Raw genomic sequence first — 22,478 nt, forward strand, 5'->3', positions numbered from 1 at the left:
GTGTTGCTCTTTAGGAACCTCGACAGCAATTGTGCTTTAGCTGCAGGTTTCATGATCCAACAGTGTAGCGTTGGCTCCACTCAGCCCCTAGCCTGTGTCACCACTGTTTGAACCCCCTCTATGGTATGCATCTGTTACCAATTCTCTTTCAAAGAGCATCTGCCACCAGTCGAGGCAAGCTTTTAATATGTTGATTTATCATTGTCAGATACCAGGTTTTATTGCTTGCATTTGAATATTGTATTTAAGACGCTCTTGTGATTACAGATGTTTTACATATAAATTGCTCTATATTAGAAAAATCCTTTTTTCAGTACTTTTAAGGAAACTTCACAGTCATGTGTTTTACATTTTAATACCTTCTGCGTTGCAGAGCTCTTGTGAATTGCTTTGTGTCTACAATAACAGTCAGTATGAGCAACAGCATCTGTGTCTGCTTCTGTTTCAAAGGAGAAAATTAAATGTGGGTAGAGTTTTTTCCAGGGAGACAGAACTTATTTAATTACTAAGGGAAGCTCTGATTGTTCTTTTACCCCCAAAAGGAATAGAATAGGTCACTACATAAAAATAGCTTCCTACTCCATAACCTTTGCACACCCAAAAACTATGTCAAGATTTCACACTTTTCTCTCATTTGTTTCTGTAGTTTTAAAACATTCAGGACGTCTTTGGGACTGTACAGTCTTTGAAATAATAGCACCATCTACTGTCTGATCCCGAATTCATTTGTCATGCTAAGAAAGAAATGAAGAGCAGAGAGAGACAAGGGGGTATTCTGAGTGTTTAATAACATGGCACCAAAATAACATATAACTAAAACTAGTAACTCTTATCTAATTGAAAAATAAGACTAATCACATCTGGAGTTACATTAAGTAAACATTGTGAAATACTCATTTTCCTCAAGAAAGCCTATAATATAGTATTAAAACATAAATAATATCTTCATATTGTCCTTACTATTATCATTATTTTAGTTTCCCAGTTTCTTAAACTTATGTTATATTCATTTAGGTAAAGGGGAGGGGTGAATGAAGTGGACTTAAGAAGAAATATCTTTAAAAATATTCGCTAAGTCTCAGCAACACATGATGACATAAGCATAATTGCTTCTTTTCTGCCTGGAGCACCAGCCAGCTCGCAAGGAACATCTCTTATAGTGGGAGTTGCTGGTAGGCCTGATTGTTGCCCATCCTCAAATTCTTTTCCCAAAGGAGTAATGTTATTTCATTAAAGAAACTCAACTGTCTGGATAAATGATCAGTGAAAGTAGGTCTCTGGACTCTCATAAAAATAAGCTACTAGCTATTTGAAGAGCATAGTGTGAAATTTAGGACATTCTCTAAACCTCCTTCATGCTGATTTCTTTCAACGAGCAAGAGGTCAGTTGTCACTCTGACTCATGCACAGTTATTTCCTTAACCTTACAGCTCCCAGAGGACTGTTTTGCCTCCCACACATCCATTACAAATTGTATATGGTTCTTCCTTCCTCTGGAATTACCACTGAGTTATTCCACTTACAGCAGGACTTTTGTGCTTTCTGTTCAGTTTATTATTTCTTTTCTAAATCAATTTGGAAGGTTTATTTTCGATATTTGGCTTCCCAATCCCTTTCATTCTACTTCTATTTTACTTCATGGTTTTTATTTCAAAATGAGGTCCAAATTTAAATTCCTTACTTTAAAAATGTTTTTATTTATACAGTTTTTAATAACCAATAGCTTTTGTATAAAATAGAGAAACAAATGTTCTCACGATTGATTTCTTTATTCTGGTCAACTTTTTTAGATGCTACAAAATGTAGTAAATAGGAAATAAACAATGCATCATTAAAATGTCAATTATGATCCCATACTTATTAACCAAATACATGTTAACTCTCCCCTATCTGAAATATATGAAACACAATCCCTACCTTCAGAAGAGCTAACATTCAACTAAATCTTTTCTTATCTTCTCACCTCTTTAAAAGGCTGCTACTATCTGTTCATCTCCATTGTAGCAGCTAAATATTGGCAAAGTATTCCGTTTTCTACTTGGTCTAACTTTATTTTAGTTGATTATAAACTATAGAAGATAATATTTTGAAATATTATCTGTGTTTTTATTCACTAGGCAAAAAATGGCTTTATTTCAGGGTTATGGTCTCCACTAATTGGTCAGTGCCAGGGGGTCATTAGTCAATGTAGCTGGTTCTGAGGCACACCTAGAAAGCTGATGAATATTTTTTTGAGACCCTCCCTGAGATTTCCCCTAAGATTTCCACATGTAATGTATATATTACATACAACAGAGTTAATAATAACAACAACAACAAAGTTAATTGAGTTGCCAAATATATATTTTTTAATTCATGGAAGAAAGCAACAGTCATGAAAGTCAATACATTTAATTCACAGGGGTAGAACTTTTTTTTCTTATTTTTTTGTTCCTTGAATGAGGAAAAGGCACTTGAGAGTAAAACAACAAGCTCCAAAGGAAGCAGAGTAGTAAGGTCCTCTACAGCAAATGTCGGTAATCATGAGGCATGACAATGCAAACACTTGTTTCCCACTCGGATGGGGTGATAGTTCACTGCCTTCGGGGAGAGAGAAGAAAATTGGAATAGGACATATAGAGTGAGGTGAGCAAGGTACTTGCATTGGGTGCAAATGGAAGGGGGTATCAAAAAATCAGTAAGCAAGATAATTAATATTTTAATGCAGTGTTTTTTTAAAATAAAAATAAATGCAAAAAAAGTCCAGGATGAAAATAAATAGAAAAATTTTATGTAAAGACAGGACTGTTAGAACTTGAGCATGTCAAAGGACCCAGCATGGACCTTCCCCCAGGGGAACACACCAGTGCCATTCCCTCCCCCCTCTTCCCTCTAAGGGACCCCAAGAGACTTGCAACCAGGGGAGCACTGGGCAGTGGCAGCTAATCCCAGGCTAACCCCCTGAACCTATCTTTAAGTCCCCCCCTCCTCTGTGACTTCTCGGGGAGCCAAAGCAGTCCAGCCTAAGCTTTCCTGTTGCCTCTTCTATGATCCTCCTGGTTTCACTCTCCCAAGTATATTTTTGCTGCCATCCTGGACCCAACACCCTTTGACTCAGTGCTGTGTAGCCCCTCCCTTTGTATATCCCCCTTTTCTTTAAATAAACTCAATTTTTCTTTATTCACCATCTGAGATTGCTATTTAGCCTGCCACCAACCACCGACTTTAACCTTTCAAGGACTATATGAGTGAGTGAGTGTCTCTGAAAGGACCTTAAGTCATGATGGCTTTATCCTAAATGTGTCTCAGGAGAGGGATGGTCATAATATAATCCATAGTTTGGCTTAGACTGGGCTGGGGAACAGTACACTTTTGCCTTACATCTGCTCTCATTCCCATCAGAGTCCCGGACACTGACAAGGCTTTGGAGAAGCCATGCCTAATGCATAGGGCTAGTTTGTTGATTTCAAAGGAAGCCTCCACAAGTTCTTAACTACATCATCAGGAGGGTACATAACTGGGGGGTTGTATAAGGTCCCGAAAGGTAAGCGAGGCCAGATGAAACAAAGGTTCTGAGCCTGGGAAAAGGAGCCTTAGATGGGATGGACAAGCAACTGATCTTGCTGCAAGGACCACAGACTCAGCAGCAGAAGCCCAAGCAAACCTGAATAGAGTCCATCAGGATACAGAGAAAAAGCATGCAAACAACACCTAAGACACATGTAGGTTTCCCTTGAGCCTCAGAGTAAAACCCCCTTGACACACACACACACCAAAAAAGAAAAAAAGAAATAAAGAAAAGGAGAGTTATGCATTTGATTCAGTTGTTACCAAAGGGTGGTGGTCTATGTCACTCCCTCATATGCCTCTTTGGCTTAAGAATGACTTTGAGCTGATTATTTTGAGAAATATCAGGCATGGGAGAAGCTCTGAAAACAAAGTAGAAGTTACCCTTTTAGAGGGAAAATTCACATTTATAAAGGAAATCTCCATTTGTAAGGGTGTCTCCGTCTCCACACCAGGAAGAAAGGGATGGCTAAACCAAGAGAAACTCCACTAATGGAGAAGTCATGGGCTGAAACCTACGTGACAAAGCTTCCACTTGTTTGCATACTTGTCCTGGCTGCCTTTCCATGACTGGACTCCCCACAGCCTTCTCTCATTTGTCTGTAGTTGAAGATGGTGTTTAAACCTGAATTTTAAGCCACTTCTGAGAGTTACTAATTTTTCCTTGGTTATCTCCCACATGTACATGAGAGATGTATATTGATGAACTTCTGTTTGTTTTTCTCTTATTAATCTTTCTGTTACAGGGTTCCCAGCTGCAAACTTAGAAGGGTAGAGGTAAAATAATTTTTCCTCCACTACATTACCCAAAAGAGACTGAAATTTAAATTTCAAGAGATTGTGAATAGAAATGGGATTTTACAAGCTACATTTAGTTTAGATTTAGAAAATATAAAAGATAATTTTTCTATTTGCATTTAGTAACTGAAAAGTGTGGTCCTCGTAGCATCAGCACATGCATCACCTGGATGCATATTAGAAATGCAGAATCTCGGGTGCCGTGTGAAATCTGAAAGAAGAATCTGCATCTCAGCCAAGTTCTTTCTGTGAGAAAAATAAAATGGTCATACTAGCAAAAGACCCCTCCATACAAATATAAAACAAGAGCGAGAGAGAGAACACCATTTTAATATTGGTTAAGCAGTATTAGAGTTTCAGTCACATAAGGTAGGGTGGATGTTCATAAGAGAAAAAAGGTTGTTTTCTTTACCCTTCAAGGTTCTTGGCTGAGACCCCCTTGAAATAAAAAGATTAGCAAGAGAAAAGCAAATATATTTTTAATAACATGTATACCTCACGTGTACAGAGGAGAAACCCAGAAAAAATGTGTAAACTCCCAGAAATGGTCCAAGCCACCACCTTACATAGCACCTATAGCTAAGACAAAGCAAAGATGTTGGGGAGTGGGGAGGCCCTTAAGGGAGTTAGCAGAAAAAAATGCAGGAAACAAGAGTAAGGTTTGTCGGGAGATTGAAATCCACGCCTTCTCCACTGAAAACTGTTTCTCCTGATTTAGCCATTGTCTTTCTGTAGAGAGGGAACGCCTTAAAGGAGACATTTCCCTTATAAAAGCAAATTTTTCTTGCAAAAGGGTAGCTTCTATTTTGTTTTTAGAGATTCTCCTGTCTGCATTTTTTCAAAAATAATCAGCTGAAAAGAATTCTTATGCCAAAGAAGCATATTTTGGCATGTTCTGCTACCTTTCACATAAAACTGACGACAGCACTAGCCGGTGTGGCTCTGTTGGTTGGGTGTGGACCTGTGCATCAAAAAGTCGCCAGTTTGATTTGAAGTCAGGGCACTTTCCTGAGTTTTGGGCGTGATCCCTGCAGGAGGCAGCCAATCAACGTTTCAGTCTCACATCAGTGTTTCTCTGTGTCTCTCCCTCTCCCTTCCTCTTTCTCTAAAAAAATCAATTTAAAAGAAAAAGTGACTGCAGAACCTGGACAGAATTTTACACAAATTTAAATAAAAAGCAGAAGAGAGAACAATTAAAATTCTTTTTTACTCCTTTGAGAGATAAGAAGACAAACATAATGATAATGTCAATTTGTGCCTGTGAGAAACCCTGGAGGAAATGTTCATAGTTCTAAGTGTCAGGAGGCCCAGAAGCTTGCATCGTATAATAAAAAAGCCAGGCACTTTTATCATACCTCTTGTGTTTTCATGGAGATGCCCTAAGGCAGTGACTCCCTTCTCAAGAAGAATTTCATCATTCTAACCCTTATACTACACACGTAGTGTTCATATTCACATTTGAGAAGCATTATGTTACATTAGCAACCTAAGTCAATACCCAAGTGTACATATGACAACAGATATGAGTTTAATGGTTAATCATCCTTCGTGCATGACTTCTGGGAGGTTTCTAGTTACATCAACGAGACAGTGATCTAGATCCCAGTCAATAAAATTTTTGTAAAAGGACAGATAATAAATTTATTAACCACACAGTTTGTTTTGCAACTACCCAACTGTGCTGTTGCAGCGCAAAAATGGCCATAAGAATGAACACAAATATATTCTAATAAAACTTCATTTACAACAATAGACAAAATGGCATATTTGGCCAGCAGGCCATAGTTTCCCAAATCTTGTTCTAGAATATTCTATGGAATGGTTCTTTTAAATATAAGGCACTGGTAGCTAAGAAATAGGGTTTGTGGCTTCTCTAATATCATTTCTTCATAATTTTTTTTTAATACTCACCCTAGGATATTTTTTCCATTGCTTTTCAGAGAGAGTGGAAGGGAGAGAGAGGGAGAAACATCGATGTGAGAAAGACACGTTGATTGGTTGCCTCCAGTACTTGCCCTAACTGGGGCTGGGGATCAAGCCTGCGACCGAGGTACATGCCCTTGATCGGACTCCAACCAGAGACACTTCAGTCTGAGGACCAATGCTCTAACCACTGAGGAAAACCGGCCAGGGCCATTTCTTCATAATTTATAAATTCTCTAGCAGTCTTTGACACATGGTCTCTGCTACTATAGAATCATTTATCTCTATGTTGTGCAGTCTTAGCACACATGAAGACATGGCTTAGCCCTTCTCAGCCATAGATTAAGTGCCCTTTTGCTTATGCTGATAATGAAATTCCTTGTTGTCAGATTTTTTCATGTTACTGATGGATCTGTGGCATCTTTAAAATCAACATAGAAATATTTCAGGTTTTAAGCAAGGTGTGCCAATAGTAGACCACTTGAAAAATATGAGTTTAATAATGTTAAAAAATAAAGTAACACTAGCAGTAGTATCTTTTGAATATATAATAATTTCATATCTCTCCTTTGCTCCTTTGTCTTTTGATTGTTAAACAATTGGGCCTGTTATCTAGGAAAAATATTTCTGGGGCTTTGGAAAATTAAATAAGATGTTCAAAGTCACATAGCAACTGAAAGTTGGACCTTGGTCAAATCCAGATTTCTACTTCCTGTTCTAGTGTACTTTTTACCACAGCGTAATCAACTAGTTGATAGGACTAGTAATAGGTCCACATGTTTGTGATCATTGAACCTTAAATTAGACTCTATATTTCCTAACAACTAAGACAAAAAGTTGTAAAATCATGAATACCATAGAGAAGAACTACATTATTCTTCAGGTCATCAAAACCGCATTATGATACTAAGATCTAAAAACAAAAACAAGGTACCTTAATGTTATGACTGACATATGGCTATCCAAAATACATATGCTGAAGCCCTAACCCACAACATGACTAAATTTGGAGAGCCTTTAAATAGAAGATTCAATGAGGTCATAACGGTAGGACCCTAATCCAACAGGACCAGTATCCTTTTAAGAAGAGAGGAAGAGATAAAGGAAATATGTGTGAACAGAAAAAAGGCCATGTGAGAACATAGTGAGAAGGTAGCCATCTGTGAACCAGAAAGAGTCCTGATCAGGAACCAAATTTGCCAGCATCTTGGTCTTAAACTTCCAGCCTCAGAGCTGTGAGAAAATAAATTTCTGTTGTTTAAGCCACCTACTCCGTGGTACTGTGTTATGGAAGCCCAAACTGATCAGTACACTTAGAGACAGCAATATGAACAATGTGGTAAATGAGTTCTCAATTAGCATTTCTGTACCTCACATAGTAATATTTTCAAAGGGCGGAATATGCAAGTAAATATAATCCTATATAAAATTTTTGCTGGTCTAACTCTACCTAAGGATATAACTTAGATCAAAACATAAAGGATGTCTGAAAATAGACTCCAGGAAGGTAAGTTGGTAAGTAGATAGATAGATGATAGATGATAGATGACAGATAGATAGATGACAGATAGATAGATAGATGATAAATAGAGATAGATAGATGATAGATAGATAGATGATAGATAGATAGATGATAGATAGATAGATAGATAGATAGATAGATAGATAGATAGATGATAGATAGATAGATAGATAGATATAGATAGATGATAAATGATAGATAGATAGATAGATAGAGATAGATAGATGATAGATAGATATAGATAGATAGATAGATAGATAGATAGATAGATAGATAGATAGATGATAGATAGATAGATAGATAGATAGATGATAGATAGATAGATGATAGATGATAGATAGATGATAGATGATAGATAGATAGATGATAGATAGATAGATGATAGATGATAGATAGATAGATAGATAGATAGATATAGATAGATAGATGATAGATAAATGATAGATAGATAGATAGATAGATAGATATAGATAGATAGATAGATAGATGATTAGATAGATAGATAGATAGATAGATAGATAGATAGATAGATAGATAGATAGATAGATAGATAGATAGGTGATAGATAGATAGATGATAGATAGATGATAGATAGATGATAGATAGATAGATAGATAGATGATAGATAGATAGATAGATAGATGATAGATAGATAGATAGATGATAGATAGATAGATAGATAGATAGATAGATAGATAGATAGATAGATAGATAGAAATTAGAAGAGTAGATCTTAAATGTTCTCACCACAGAAAAACATGGCAATTATGTGAGGTGATAGAATCATTAACTGAACCTCTGTGTTAATCATTTTGCAATATATATGTGTATCAAATCATCACCTTGTACATCTTTAACTTACACAATATTGTATACCAATTATATCTCAATAGAACTGAAAAGTAAATAAAAGTAAAATAAAGAATTGTCAAGAAATTAGATATATTTTATCCAGCTTCGCAAATATAGAGAAAAATATTTTCTATATAATTAAAAATGACATTTTTAAATTTAAATAATATATTATAATGTAATATTTTAATATATTAATAGTGTTTTATCTGTTGAAAAATTTATCAATTTTTTGAGGAACTGCCAAACTACTTTTCAAAGTGGCAAATTATTTTGAAGTCCTACCGGCAATGTGTAAGGATGCTTATTCTTTATTCCACTCTTAGGTGTGTACCCAAGAAAAGTGAAAACATACATCCACGCAAAAACTTGTACATAAATGTTCATAACAGCATTATTTATAATAGCCAAAAAATGGGAACAATTTAAATATCAATCAATGGATAAACAATATGTAATATATCCATAATATGGGATATTATTTACAATCATAAAGAACTGAGATGCTGATCCATGCTACAACATGGATAAACCTTGAAACATTAAGCTAAGTGAAAGAAGCCAGATACAAAAGCCACTTGTTACCGTATAATTGAAATGTCCAGAAATAAATTCTGGAGATAGAAAGTAGTTAGTGGCTGCTTAGAGCTGGTTGAGGACTAGGGGAACAGTAAAAACTGATTGCTTATGGGACAAGAATTCCTTCATACTTTTGGGGGATGACAGGCCAAAATGTTCTAAAATTGATTATGATGACGGCACTATTCTGTAAATATACTAAAATAACATTGAGTTATACAGTTTTAAGTGGGTGAATTGTATGGTGTATAATATTTCAAAAAAGCCCTAGCTGGTTTTGCTCAGTGGTTAGAGCGTGTACCCACGAGATGGACTGATGGGTCTTGGGTTTGATTCCAGCTAGATCCTGTCTGGGTCAGGGCATGTGTGGGAGGCAAGCTGTCAGTGTGTCTCTCTCCCTTTGGCTCTCTCTGAAGAGCAATGGAAAAAATATCCTCAGGTGAGGATTTAAAAAAATTGTTAAAGTAATGTCATATAGAATATCTAAAAATTTATTTTAAAAATTGGCTATAATTTGAACAAGACACAGGTAATCCCCATTTATATTTAGACTCACTTTTGCACACACAGATCACTTTTTAAAATTTAGATTATAATACACAAAACATATTTAGCTTTTCTTTTTTTTCTTCTATGACTATAACAAAAAAATTTCTGATACCACTGACCATTCTTCTGCAGGAATTTATGGTGACTTCTTCAAAGACATAAACATAATCACTTGGAAAGGCAGCAATTCAAACTAGTTCACATTAAGAACTCTCTGGGAACTTTTGTTATTGTGGACTATAGGTTACTAATGGAAGTGTCAGATCCCTTGGGTATACTTAGAAAAAAGCTTGAGAATCACTAATGAGTAATTATAGAGCATAGTCATTTTGATCAATCTGCCCAGAGGCGAGCACGATTGCCTCCTCAGGAATTTTTTTGGGAATCTAGACAGATAACACAATGCGCTCAAGGACGGATATGAAGAGCATATATTTAGTACTCAGAGAAAGCTGGAGGTTGTTAGGAGGTGAGGAAGGAAGGCAGGTGGGGAGGGAGGGGAAAAAGAAAGAAAGAGAAAGAAAGAAAAAAGGAAGGAAGGGAGGGAGGAAAGAAGGGAGAAATAGAAAGAGAAAGAAAGAAAGAGAGAGAGAGAGAGAAAGAAAGAAAGAAAGAAAGAAAGAAAGAAAGAAAGAAAGAAAGAAAGAAAGAAAGAAAGAAAGAAAGAAAGAAAGAAAGAAAGAAAGAAAGAAAGAGAGAGAGAGAGAGAGAGAGGAAGGAAGGAAGAAAGAAAGACTAACCTCACCAAAGGCTAAATCTGATTTCTGTTTTGATAAAAATAGAGCCCCTCACTCTTCTAATATAAATTAATCTTCTAATATAATCTCTGCCAAATTTAATTCTTATTCTCAAATCCCATCTTCATCCAATCAAATAAATAAAGGTGGCCTCAAAAACTCTTGTTGTTTGCCCCGTATACTTTCTAAACTTCTACCTTTTCCATCCCTCTATTACCACAGTTTACTAAAGGTCCCCAGGTCCTGCAAACAACCCACAGGTTCCCCTGTGCCTTCTTTGGGGATTAAACTCTATGTGGATTAAATCTCTCTCTAGTCTTTTCTTCATTTTCCCCCCATCAATCCAAGCTTGCTTTTCCTCTGACGTGTAGTTGAAGGAGTCCTCGCTCAGTAGCTTGTCTTGGTGAGAAGCACTCTAACACCTCTTCCCACAGGATACTGCCCTCTGGGTCATTTGCCTGAAACAAAGGAAAGGACTTTATTTTATTTATTATTATTATTAATGTATCTTTATTGATTTCAGAGAGAGGGGGAGAGAGATGGAAACATCAATGATGAGAGATTCATTGATCCACTGCCTCCTGCACTCCCCCTGCTGGGGGTGGAGCCGACAACCCCGGGCATGTGCCCTGACCAGGAATGAACCAGTGATCTCCTGGATCCTAGGTCGACCCTCAACCACTGAGCCATACCCGGCTGGGCCAAAGGCAAGGATTTTAAATGTGTAATCTCAGTGCCCTTAACCATGCAATAGGAGATTTTTTTCCAAATTTTTAATATTATCTGCATGGGGTATAATCTATAAGGCTGTTTAGCTATACAGTAACCTTGCAACAATAATAGCAACTATTGAGTATGAATGTATAATTATGTGTAACGAATAATAATTGACTGTTTATATATCAATAATTACAATTAGCTATTCTATGTTAGCATTTAGGCTAAGTCCTTCATGCCTATTAACTCATCTAAAGTTCACAACAACCCTGAAAAATAAGCCTTCTTCATCCCCACTTTATGTCTATAGAAACCAAGGCCTGCAGAGATTAAATGGTTTGTTCTAACTCACATAGCTGATAAGTGGCAGTAGTGGTATTTAAATCAGTGTCTTTCTGATGCCAACTCCCTATACAATATTAATGCAGGGATCTTAAGAAATCCTTGGCAACTGACCACACAAGGACAGTAAACTCATTGACAAGCCTCAGTACTTGCAATGTGTGTTACTCTCTCACAAAATATAGACCACTCTTTATTCTTCCAGGCATTAGTCTGAATGTATTTGATTTCCCTCACAGCTTTTCTTATTTTTTTGAAGCAAGAAAGGTGTTTACAAGCTAAACATTTCCACCCATGCTATGGCCATGACATTTGCTTTTGTTGGCGGTAGCTCATTTTATACAACTTGCTGCTGAGATGGTTCACTCTATCAGCTTATGTAAGGTCACTGATATAGTACATTTTAATTAACCTATAATTACGTAGCTCTTAATTTAAAAAAGGGAAAATTGGAAGTCTGCTTCTAGAGATCATTACAAGTTGTATTCTTATGAGTCTATATTATTTATATACTTCTTATGAACACATTACTTATGATTAAAAAAGTTTTAACTGTACTTGCAACTTTAGTAAAATATTTTTTTGTCTATAATATTTAGCCCAAGTTTGTTAGTATCTCATTAATTTTCTTGGATATTGCTTTTTTTCCTTCTGAATTTTGCTTTCTTTTCATGTTTGTTTTTGGACAGAAATGTTTAAGTTATGCTAAATACATATGTATTTTTTTAAATGTTATGTTTCACATTTTGAACTGATTGGTTTTATCTGTTTATTCAGGTTTTTTTCTACATTTGCTAGCAAAGTCGCTATTTGTCACTTCTGGGTACATGTGCCTCTCACCCAAATCCTCTGAATTCTCAGCTCTATGAGTGAAAAATATACAATTTTTCTCACCTCTGGGCAAAACTGGTTTTCCTTAAAAGGAGTTTCTGCTCTTACTTCTTCAGTGCACTAAGTAGGGCCAGGGCAAAAGGAAAATGTCAAGTTCTTTTTGAATAAAAAGCAGGGGGTGGGTATGGAAGTGCCATTAAAGGAAAGAAAATGTAAAGCTTTTCCTTTCCTCTGTTGTATGTCAATATGTCCTGGTGCTTTTCATTTGCCATTTACTTTTGTTCTAATTTAAAAAATTAAAAATTTAAAGTATTTACATTTAAAAAATTAAAAATTCATTAGCATGAATTTTGTAATGTATATTGTACAATGCCAGTTTTAAATGCAAGTATAAACATTTATTTCATATGCGGAACTGCCAAAATTACACAATTCATATTATTCAGCTCATGCATATATGTGTTTCATTCTTATCAGAACCGTGGAAATGCTATACAAAATTAACTCAACTGAGTTTTATTTCACTCACTCTTTCTACATGCTCTTCTATTAATATTCTCCACCTTCTGCTTACTGATAAATAAGGGAAATTGAAAGGAAAAGGAATTATGGGCTGCCCAAACTTTTCCCTTTCCTTTTATGTCATCATTTTCAGCATAAGTGTGGCTAATATAGGAAAGTCATATGACTAAAACAGAATATGACAAGATGCCTTGGTCATTGCTGTCACTTAGAACACTATTGCCTTCTTTCTGTATTTTAAGTAACGTCTGGTTCAGTGGCATGCATGGCGCTAAAGGCTGTCAGTACCTTTGTTTACTCAGACATAGAGGCAACACCTTTAATTTGAACTCTCGAGGCCTGCTGAACTACCATTTCTCGTGTGCCCATGGGAATGTTTTGCGTACAGGGCAGTATGTCTACTAAATACAAATGGGGCAGCAAAAACATGCATGTTGTATGTATCCCCTTTGCTTATATGCATGTTCCATTACCAGGCTTCATTTACAAAACACAAGATCAAAAAACAAATTAAGAACTCTTGGATGGTGACAAGAGAGCCTTAAACCAAGTGCAGGGTGCTCTGTGAATGTACAGGTTGCCCTCCCAGAAAGCCAGCCTTGACACAATCCACCAGACCCAGAGGGAAACTTTTACTGAAGGTTTCTAGATCTCTGGCTGTTCTGACCTTAACTGCATCTTGTTTAGTTTAGCTCTTAAGACACTCTTTTGCAAGGTCACTTTTAACCAAATAACATCTCTGTGAAACTAGAAAAAAACACCTCCTTTTCAATCAGACCACCCCCATAAGGCAAATAACTAATTCCTTCCCCATTGGACGCCATGGTTACAGACTCTTTTGAAGGATATCACTTGCACACTTATATGCATAAACCTTACTATTTTTTCACTAATACTTGTGGACTGTCGAAACCAAGAATTAGCATAGGAAGCAGGTATTATTGCTCCGACCCGGCTTCCAACATCTTGAATCTTCTTTCACAGAGACTTCCTCTTCTCACCTGCTTCCCTGCCCCATATAAGGCACCTACTTTTATTTGCCCTGATCCTGGTGACCTGTAAACTATTAAGGTACCTTCTAATGCTTTCATAATCAGTTGATTAAACTGGCCTTGGAACCCTCCAGAATTCAGCTACCACAATTCCTTCCTCCTCTGCTGCCCACCATTACGTCCATAGAACAATTGCTGAAGGCTTCCTGCCATCAGCACTGATGGTCTGTGTTCCTTTTGGTCGGGAGCTTTCCTGGATTTGCCCATCTATTATTGACACCTTCCCCTGTCTGAGTTGGTGTGGTGGCTGCTGCTGCTGCAAAGCATTGCTAACATCAACTTCATTGGAGTTTAGAATGTGACCTACTCTGGGATATGCAGTTCTTACCTCAGTCAAAGGAAAATTCAGAAACGAAATAATTTAGAGAAGGGAAGGGAACATTTACTTGCAAAAACCGAAGAGAGTGAGACATTGAAAAGGCTAAAAATACAGAAAACAGTAAGCATTTAAAAAACATGAAATTTCCATGTTCATCAAGTGTACATTATTGTGTGCATAGTGGAAAAATGTCACGTGGTTATCATATTTAGGAAGATTTGTCATATCTTCAGATATCACCATAGCAAAGGCTGGGGACAAATTGTTTTTTGCCAAAAAGTTCAGGTTCAAGTAGATGCTAAAGATTTCATTTATTTTGAGGACCAGAACCCAGGAAAATGACTCTGTTATTTTTCATTTATATTGGGGCATAAAATGCTCTTTTCCTCACTATACATGATGTCAAGTGCATAGTGATATTTAAAGCAGGGTGAATTGTCAGCTTTTGCTTCCATATCTCTCATATTAGCATTCTTTGAACCAATTCTGAACATATGAGATATGGCATCAGGGAATCCATGCCATCAGGGTCACAGTACAGATCCTTCAGACAATTTTTGGAGGAGGCCACCATGGTTTTTGTCAGGCAGAAGCTATATGATTCCAGAGTGCCATGGAATAGGGCACATTCACATTGAGCCTAAACAGGCTTAGGCCTGGCAACTTACTTTGCCTTTCCCCTTAGAGATAAACATCTCTTACTGTTATCAATGCAAACTTCTACTTACAAGACACATTAGCCTTTCTTTAAACTTCTCTGTTGCTTTCTCAGTAGCTTAAGTGTCTATGGACAAATGAAAGGCCTGGCGATTGGTCATGAACTTTCATGTCCTTGAGTCTGCAAGCACACAAAGTCTCAGTAAGGTTAGGAATCATGATCACTAGACTTCGGCCAATCCGGGAGATTTTCAGGCCCTAAGACCCTGCCTTTTAGATTTCTAAAGTTGCAGAATAATAAAATTTTATTCTTATGTTATTCAGCATTGTCTTTTCAAATCAAGAGTATTCTTTACATAACCGTGATACCCTTATACTATCCAATGTAGTTAATATTTAGTCCATATTCAAATTTACCCAATTGCCTCCCAAATGTCCTTTTATAAAAATTCAGAATCCAATCAGATATCACATATTCTGTTTGTTTGTCATGTCTGTTTCAGCTTCTTGAACAGTTTCTAGACCTGTATCTAGAACAGTTTCAATAAATTTGTGTGTGTGTGTTTTCTCATTCATGACAATGAAAAATTGTAGAAACCAAGCTAGCTGGTGTTCTTTATAATCTTCTATTCATAGCACTAATATACCAGTACTAAATGGTTAAATTATACAAGTTCTATATTCTGTTTAGAATTTGGTGTTAGTTTCCTTGCCCCATTGCTTTCATCTTTCAGAGTTTTCTTATGCCTTCTTGGATATTTACTTTTCTATATTAACTTTAAAATTGAGTTTTTTACCTCCAGGAAAAAAAGAAATCTTGCTGAAATTTTTATTTGGATCAAATTAATGTTATGTATTGACTTGGGAAAACTGGGATACAAGCTAGGCTCTTAATCACAAAAAGAGTGTCATAAGACCTCTTGATGTTTCAGAGGTAAGAATTCCCCAGCTAGCTCAAAATTGATACTTTCATTGATAATCACAAAGAAGCCAGTGCTAAATAAGGTATATTTGTTTGTTTTTATCATCATACAAAAGTAGAGAGAATTGTATAATGAATTACCCAGAACCCATTACCCAGCTTCAACAATAGTTAGCAATGATTTCTTCTCCTCTACCTATAGTCTGTGTCCCTTGGGTCTGATTTATTTTACCACATGGTGGGTGTTTTTTCACTTTCATGCTATAAACATGTGATCTAGCTTTGCTAAAATATTATTATCTCTTCTAGAATCATGTAAGTTTTAGTCTTCTTAATTTAAATTATGGCCATACTAGTCAAAACTAAAGCACAAACCAGTGCATTAAATTAAACTAAAAAGTAATTGATTTATTGAATAGACAGTTCTTTCCACACAGTAGATTGAGATGACCAGGTGTTGGGATAGATTCTGTAGATAATTCATTGTTTCAAATCCTTTCTAGAGATAATATAAAATACAGATTTGGAGCCTCCTATAGATATGACCACATTTTGCTTAGAGAAATGTCTTTTAACGGTGGGATGCCAATAGGGAAGCATAGGTATTTTTAAGACTGTCATTGGCATCTATCTGAATTTTTGCATTTAAATCAATATTGGTTGTCTAAACACTTATACTGAGTTAATGGTGCTCATCGTTCTCAGAACAAAATAAATCTAACTCATCTCCTTGTGACCTCTATTTACCCTTCCAGCCTATCGCATGCTACCGCCCCCTCACCCTCTGTGGTCCAGCTGTTCTGAGCCGCCTGTGGTTCTCCAAACATGTTGGTCTCTCTTTGCCTCTAGGCATTTATCTGTGTCCTCACTCTCCTCGCTCTCCCAACTTTCGTCCATGTTTTCACTTAATTTGACTAGTACCACTTCCTCACACAAATGTCTAGATTGATATCACTTCTCTTGGAAAATATCTCTGACTCCCATATTCTGATTTAGTACACTTCAGGTGTCATTATTTGATATTTACATGGTTTTTTCCTTTGTTTTCTCTTTGAAGGAAGAAGGTGTATCTAAGTTATCTTTTTATTTGCATCTTCTAAGTAAATTGTTGTTATAAATTGCAACTTATAAATATATGTGTATAAACACTATAATAAAGACATTTTCTCTTTATGAAAATACAATGCAGAGACTGACTTAGAGAACCTTGATGTGAGTTTGTCTGCCAAGAATGAATCCTGTGATATACAAGGCATTTTTCTGTGTTTTTGATAGCTCTAAAATGATAATCCTAATATCAATCATGCATAATATAAAATTACTGTGAGAGTCATATGTAGTAAAAAATATAAATTTAAGAATTTTAGAAAACAGTAAGAGGGATAGTACTAACTTCAACCTGGAACTTCTGATCCATTATACTACAAGGAACAGACCCAGTACCTGACATATATCTATTCCTTGTGTGTTTGTTCATGTCCCTCATGTATCACCTTACAGCTAAACTAATATATTTAGAGAGGAATGCACTGAACTTGCAATTATTGCAATATGTCTAAAAAGTTCTGCTTATAATGAGCACATTATATATGAAGACTTTTCAAGGATAAACTTTAAGAGGTTTCTCCCTTATATAAATTAGCACAAAGAAGCAACATTAAGTTTTAAAGACATTTGAATAATAAGCTAATATACTTATACACATACAAATTATTCTGGGAAAGTAGTGGGGGGAGTTGACATGTATATTTTGGGAAAGCAAAATATTTTATGGCTGTAGGTTTACTCCGTAGCTGGTGGAACTAGTGGAGCATTATCATGCTTGATGAAACACTACTTCTCCTGCTCAAACAAATGTATATCAAAATGAAAGTAAGTGGAGAGATTGCTGCTTTTTAGATTAGTGTCTATTATCAATAAGCAGAGAGTTTCAAGTGCTCTAGCTAATGTGATTTCTTTTCCATTAAGGATAATTTATTGTTCTAGTGTATGAATAGTTGTCAAATCTTTATATGAGTCAGATAATTCTTTGCAAAATATTTAGTACCTCTGTAAAAAATGAGATTTGAAATGTATTGAACAAGGGACTGACTACCTTTTAACATTTCTACTCAGATAAAATGCTTGCTGCTGGAACATTTGATTCAGATATAATCAGATACTATCTGCGTGTGGCAGAGTGCCCAGTAGCTATTTACATGTGGCTGCCATCTTGTCGATTCATCACACTTGATCTACATGAATTAATGCATCTGATATGACCAAACTGGTCATGTCACCATTACTACAATGTCAAAACAGGTTCAACAAATCAAAGTATTTAATTCTGGATTTGGCTATGCACAAGTTTTTCTGGCAGTGAGTAAGATCAATGGACTGTGTTAGTGTGTCTGCGGGGGTGATGCAGTGAGGGTGGGGGAACCACAGAAGTGCAAAGGAAGGGCATAGAGACCGTGGCAGCATCTTCTGGTTAACACTTGGTAAGAATGGTCTGGGCAAGAGGGTGCTGGAGTCAGGGAGATCAAGAGTGAGTGACAGGCTGCTATCCCAGAAGGCCGGCTAAGAATTAAGGAACACATGATCCAGAGATTCCAGCAGGATCAGTCACAGAGCTAAAATTTTGGGTTAAACTTCTGAATCACAAGCAAGGCTATCAAGAGGAAGGAAAACCACAGTCTTATAGGAAATGTATGTGGCTTGACAACATGGTATAGATCCATGAATCGAAAACCCAAGTTTGGGAGCCAATTAGCAGTCCTAGGAATGGGGCAGGAGCTTCATACATTTCAAGAAAATAAAGTATAAAATTCAAAGCATAGCGTAGAGAAAAATTTACCTGATGCTTTGAAATCTGAACTATGAACAATGGCTTCTTAAATAGTTTTGGACCAGGAAGGAGAGAGATGTTCTCAGTGGTCTAGGTTTAGATGAATAAATCTAGATGTAAAATTTAGGAAAAATATAGGGAACCAGGCAAGACATACACAATGTTGAAGGTACTTTTTCAGAATTTTTCTGATAAATGTTTGACATTTGTAATATTTGTGGTGTAAATACTCCCCTCATGGCTGATTTCCTGCTACCATCATGTCATCTACTTGCTTGCAAAATTCCTGAAAATATTAACAATTGGCTCTTCTGATCCAGGAAAAACTAGATCCAACACAACACACTTACCATGGGTGAGACTTTATCATACTGAATTTACCAATTTATTGAACTTTTAAAAACTAAAATTATCAGTTATTTTTAATCAATATTTATTTAAATTTTAAAAAATCATTCAAAAAATATTTACTGAGTATATCCTAAGTGCTGACCGTTGTTCAAACTCCTTAAGTCCAATGGAGCATTGGTCATCAACTTTATTGTACAGATGGCAGCAACAATCCTTGAATTAATTTAAATTATGGATTCCAATCAGAATATTCTTGTACTTAACCTATTTTGATATATTATATACAGTCCCAAATTCTTTTCTACTCCTTTCTTTGAAAGTAGAGGTTGATTCTGCTTTCTTTGTATCTGGTCTAGCATTAGTACTTGGCTGACCTAACCTGGGGTCTGGTATTGTTAAAGGAGGGGAGCATGCCCCATCTCCCCTGATTGCTTCTGGGAGTGGAGTCCTTGGGGTACTGCTGGAATAAGCATTTCTAGAGCCCCTCATGAGAATATTAAATAGGGGAGAAAGCTTTATTTCAATGGAATTACACCCCTGGGTTTCCAAAGTCTCATCTCTCTTAGTCCAGTCATAGAATTATAGCTGGGGTTTCAGTAGAGCTAAAATCAGAGCCAGTGTCCAGAGTTTCCTTTCCATCTTGGAGTTAGGTCCAGTCCAGCATCAGGCTACTTAAGCTTGTGTTTCCCTCTGCAGTCCATCAGTCCATTGCACGTGGGGTCCGCATGGCTGTGAGCCATAGGGGCAAGTGCAAGAGAGTGTTCCCTGAGCAACAAGAGTCCCAAGAATCTTGAAAGCAAGAGAGAGAGCTCCTTTGTTCAGAGAATTATGTATTCCAAATCTTCCTGTGTTTGCAGTGGCTACACCCATTCTGGCCAACCATCTCTGACCCCATGTGTGATTGACAGGCAAGTATCTTCCCTATGTCACCCCAGCTTTACTGGGCATATGTCTCTCTTCCCTTTGTTGGATCCCTACCCCAGTGCTTTACAGGGAACAGGCCTATAATGTCTGGCCTTCCCTTTGCTCCTTTCCTGTTATTAATAACTAGTTAACTACAACGTTATCAGTATGTCATAAATATTTAATAAAGCACTAGTAAATTGTTTGATTTTCTTTAGTTGGGTCTCTAATAATATGCAACTCATCTCCAAATAACATGTAACTATTCATACACTTATTCTGTGTATTTGAATATGTGCAGTTTTTCACAGAGACAAGCAAGCCTGTTTGTCAGATTTTCATATTGGAATAAATAAAACATAAAGTTTCTCTTTACTTCCTTCTCTCTTCTTCATAGCACAGAAGGTGAAAGCAGTCTTCTCTTCTAAATTCTCAAAGCATCGCATTTGTGACTTTATTGTAACCTCACTGTTTTAGAGTTGTGTAGTCCTGTCTTTTTTTCTCCAGGGTCCCCTTACTTTTTGGAGAGCAGTTTCCATGTCTTATTGCCTCTGGGATCTCAATCCTCAGCATTTATTAGTGAGCCACATACATGGTGTATACTCAATATCTTTGTCAAATTGATTTATAACTGCACATTTACTGCATTCCAATTTTTAACCAATAAAAAATATATATGTAAAGTATAAAATGAGTAAATATGGTTGTCTGGTTATTGCACATTATTTTCTTAGACTTTCCACTGTTTTACATTTTATTAATTTGATGGCAATTTTCATATTCTGCTTGCACATTATTTTCTTAGACTTTCCACTGTTTTACATTTTATTAATTTGATGGCAATTTTCATATTCTGTAGTCTAACAGTTACATATCCAGCATGTAAGTGTCTATCAAATTAATATGAAATTGTTAAAATAAATTATTTAAGGAAATTGCATAAGAAAAACTGAGATCAAATTGAAAATTATGCAAAGTGATAAGTGGACTTATTTGTATAAATTTGAACCAGAGATTCAATGAGAATTTGTTATGGTGGAGACCCGCTGATGTGTTCAAATCAACTTTAACGAATACAGATCAGCAGCGAGAGAAAACCTCTAGTCTTCAGAGTGTTTCTGTGGCTCCACACACCATCTCTGCTCATGTTATTGAGCTTTTGGTTACAGATTGATATAACCTCTCACCTAGCAAAGTACCTTCATGTTATAAATCAGGACATTATTTACCGTCTAATTTTTCATATTGGTCATTTTCATATAGCTCTTTCCACCTAAGCCAAATAGAAGAGTCAATGTCTATATATTGGAAATGACATTTTCCCTGAAGAGGTGATGATGGAAGAGGAGAGAGAAAAGAACACCCCATTGTACAATTCTGTACTTATTTTGTGAAAGGTTAGATCCCCATTTAGATCTTCAAGCCCTAGAGTTCAATCTTAATTTAAGAATTCTTTTTCAGTGACCTTTCCCTTTTACCACAAAAAGACAGTGTTCAGTTCGACACTTCAGTTCTTCAAAACCTACCTGCTTCTTTGGCTTTTAAGTGAGAACTGAGAGAGCCTATCAGAGTCTGTTACAAGGGAGGCATTTCTTTTTCTTTCCTCAAGGGCTTTTGAGTAGTCTTTTTTTGAGCAGGTATTATTCAGCCTCCTGCGAGAAAGTCCTAAGAGCCGTCTTTAAGGGAGTTAGATTGTTAATAGAGAGAAAGGAAATGGCACCCTGTCGGAGATGCGGTGCTGTGTGTACAACCTCACACTCCCTATCCTTTTAAAGCCTGTCAGGTACCATCAGCTTGTTAAGCATATGGTCTGATAAAAATAGATGTTAATTTTAACTAACACTTATATTCATTTCTCTAAGGGGTGGAGATGAGTGACAAATTACTCAGTAATAGTTACAGCATGTATATCAAATTTATTTTTAGGAATTTTCAGCAATTCAAAAATATACAGCATTAATTCTAAGGTAGACTGGTTGGAAACTGTGAGTCCTTCAACTACTACTAGAATAGTTAGTTTGTAGCTAGCCTAATAACAGCAATTACATGTCATAGTTGGGGTCATTATAATATTTTTCAAATGACCTCTGCACAAAATACCATGAAATTAAAAAACCAAATTTTCAAAAATTTTACCAACCATATTAATATTCATTTATTGAGTACAAAAATGATCCAAGACAATACTGATAAAAAGAGACACACAATAAATATGATTGACACGCTAGGTGACTTCAAGGAAAAGATGTAACAAAGGCCATGTGCCTCTGATGCCCAAATCAGTTTACTCATCTGAACCAATCATGTTCCCAGTTAACTGGTTTTGTCTAATTTGGGAGAAGGCTGACTAGCCAAAACTATTTTATTCAATTGAAAATGTTTTATCTTACAGCTACAAAACTAAAAACAAAAATCTACATAGTATTTTTCCTGTGGTGATGATTGTGTAGTAGTCTATAAACATTCTTTCCCTCTCTCTTCCTCTCCTTTTCCTCCCTCCTTTTAGCAAATATTTAATCAACACCTAAT

The sequence above is a fragment of the Miniopterus natalensis genome, chromosome 8, assembly GCF_054644295.1.
Source record: "Miniopterus natalensis isolate mMinNat1 chromosome 8, mMinNat1.hap1, whole genome shotgun sequence".
NCBI lineage: Eukaryota > Metazoa > Chordata > Mammalia > Chiroptera > Miniopteridae > Miniopterus > Miniopterus natalensis.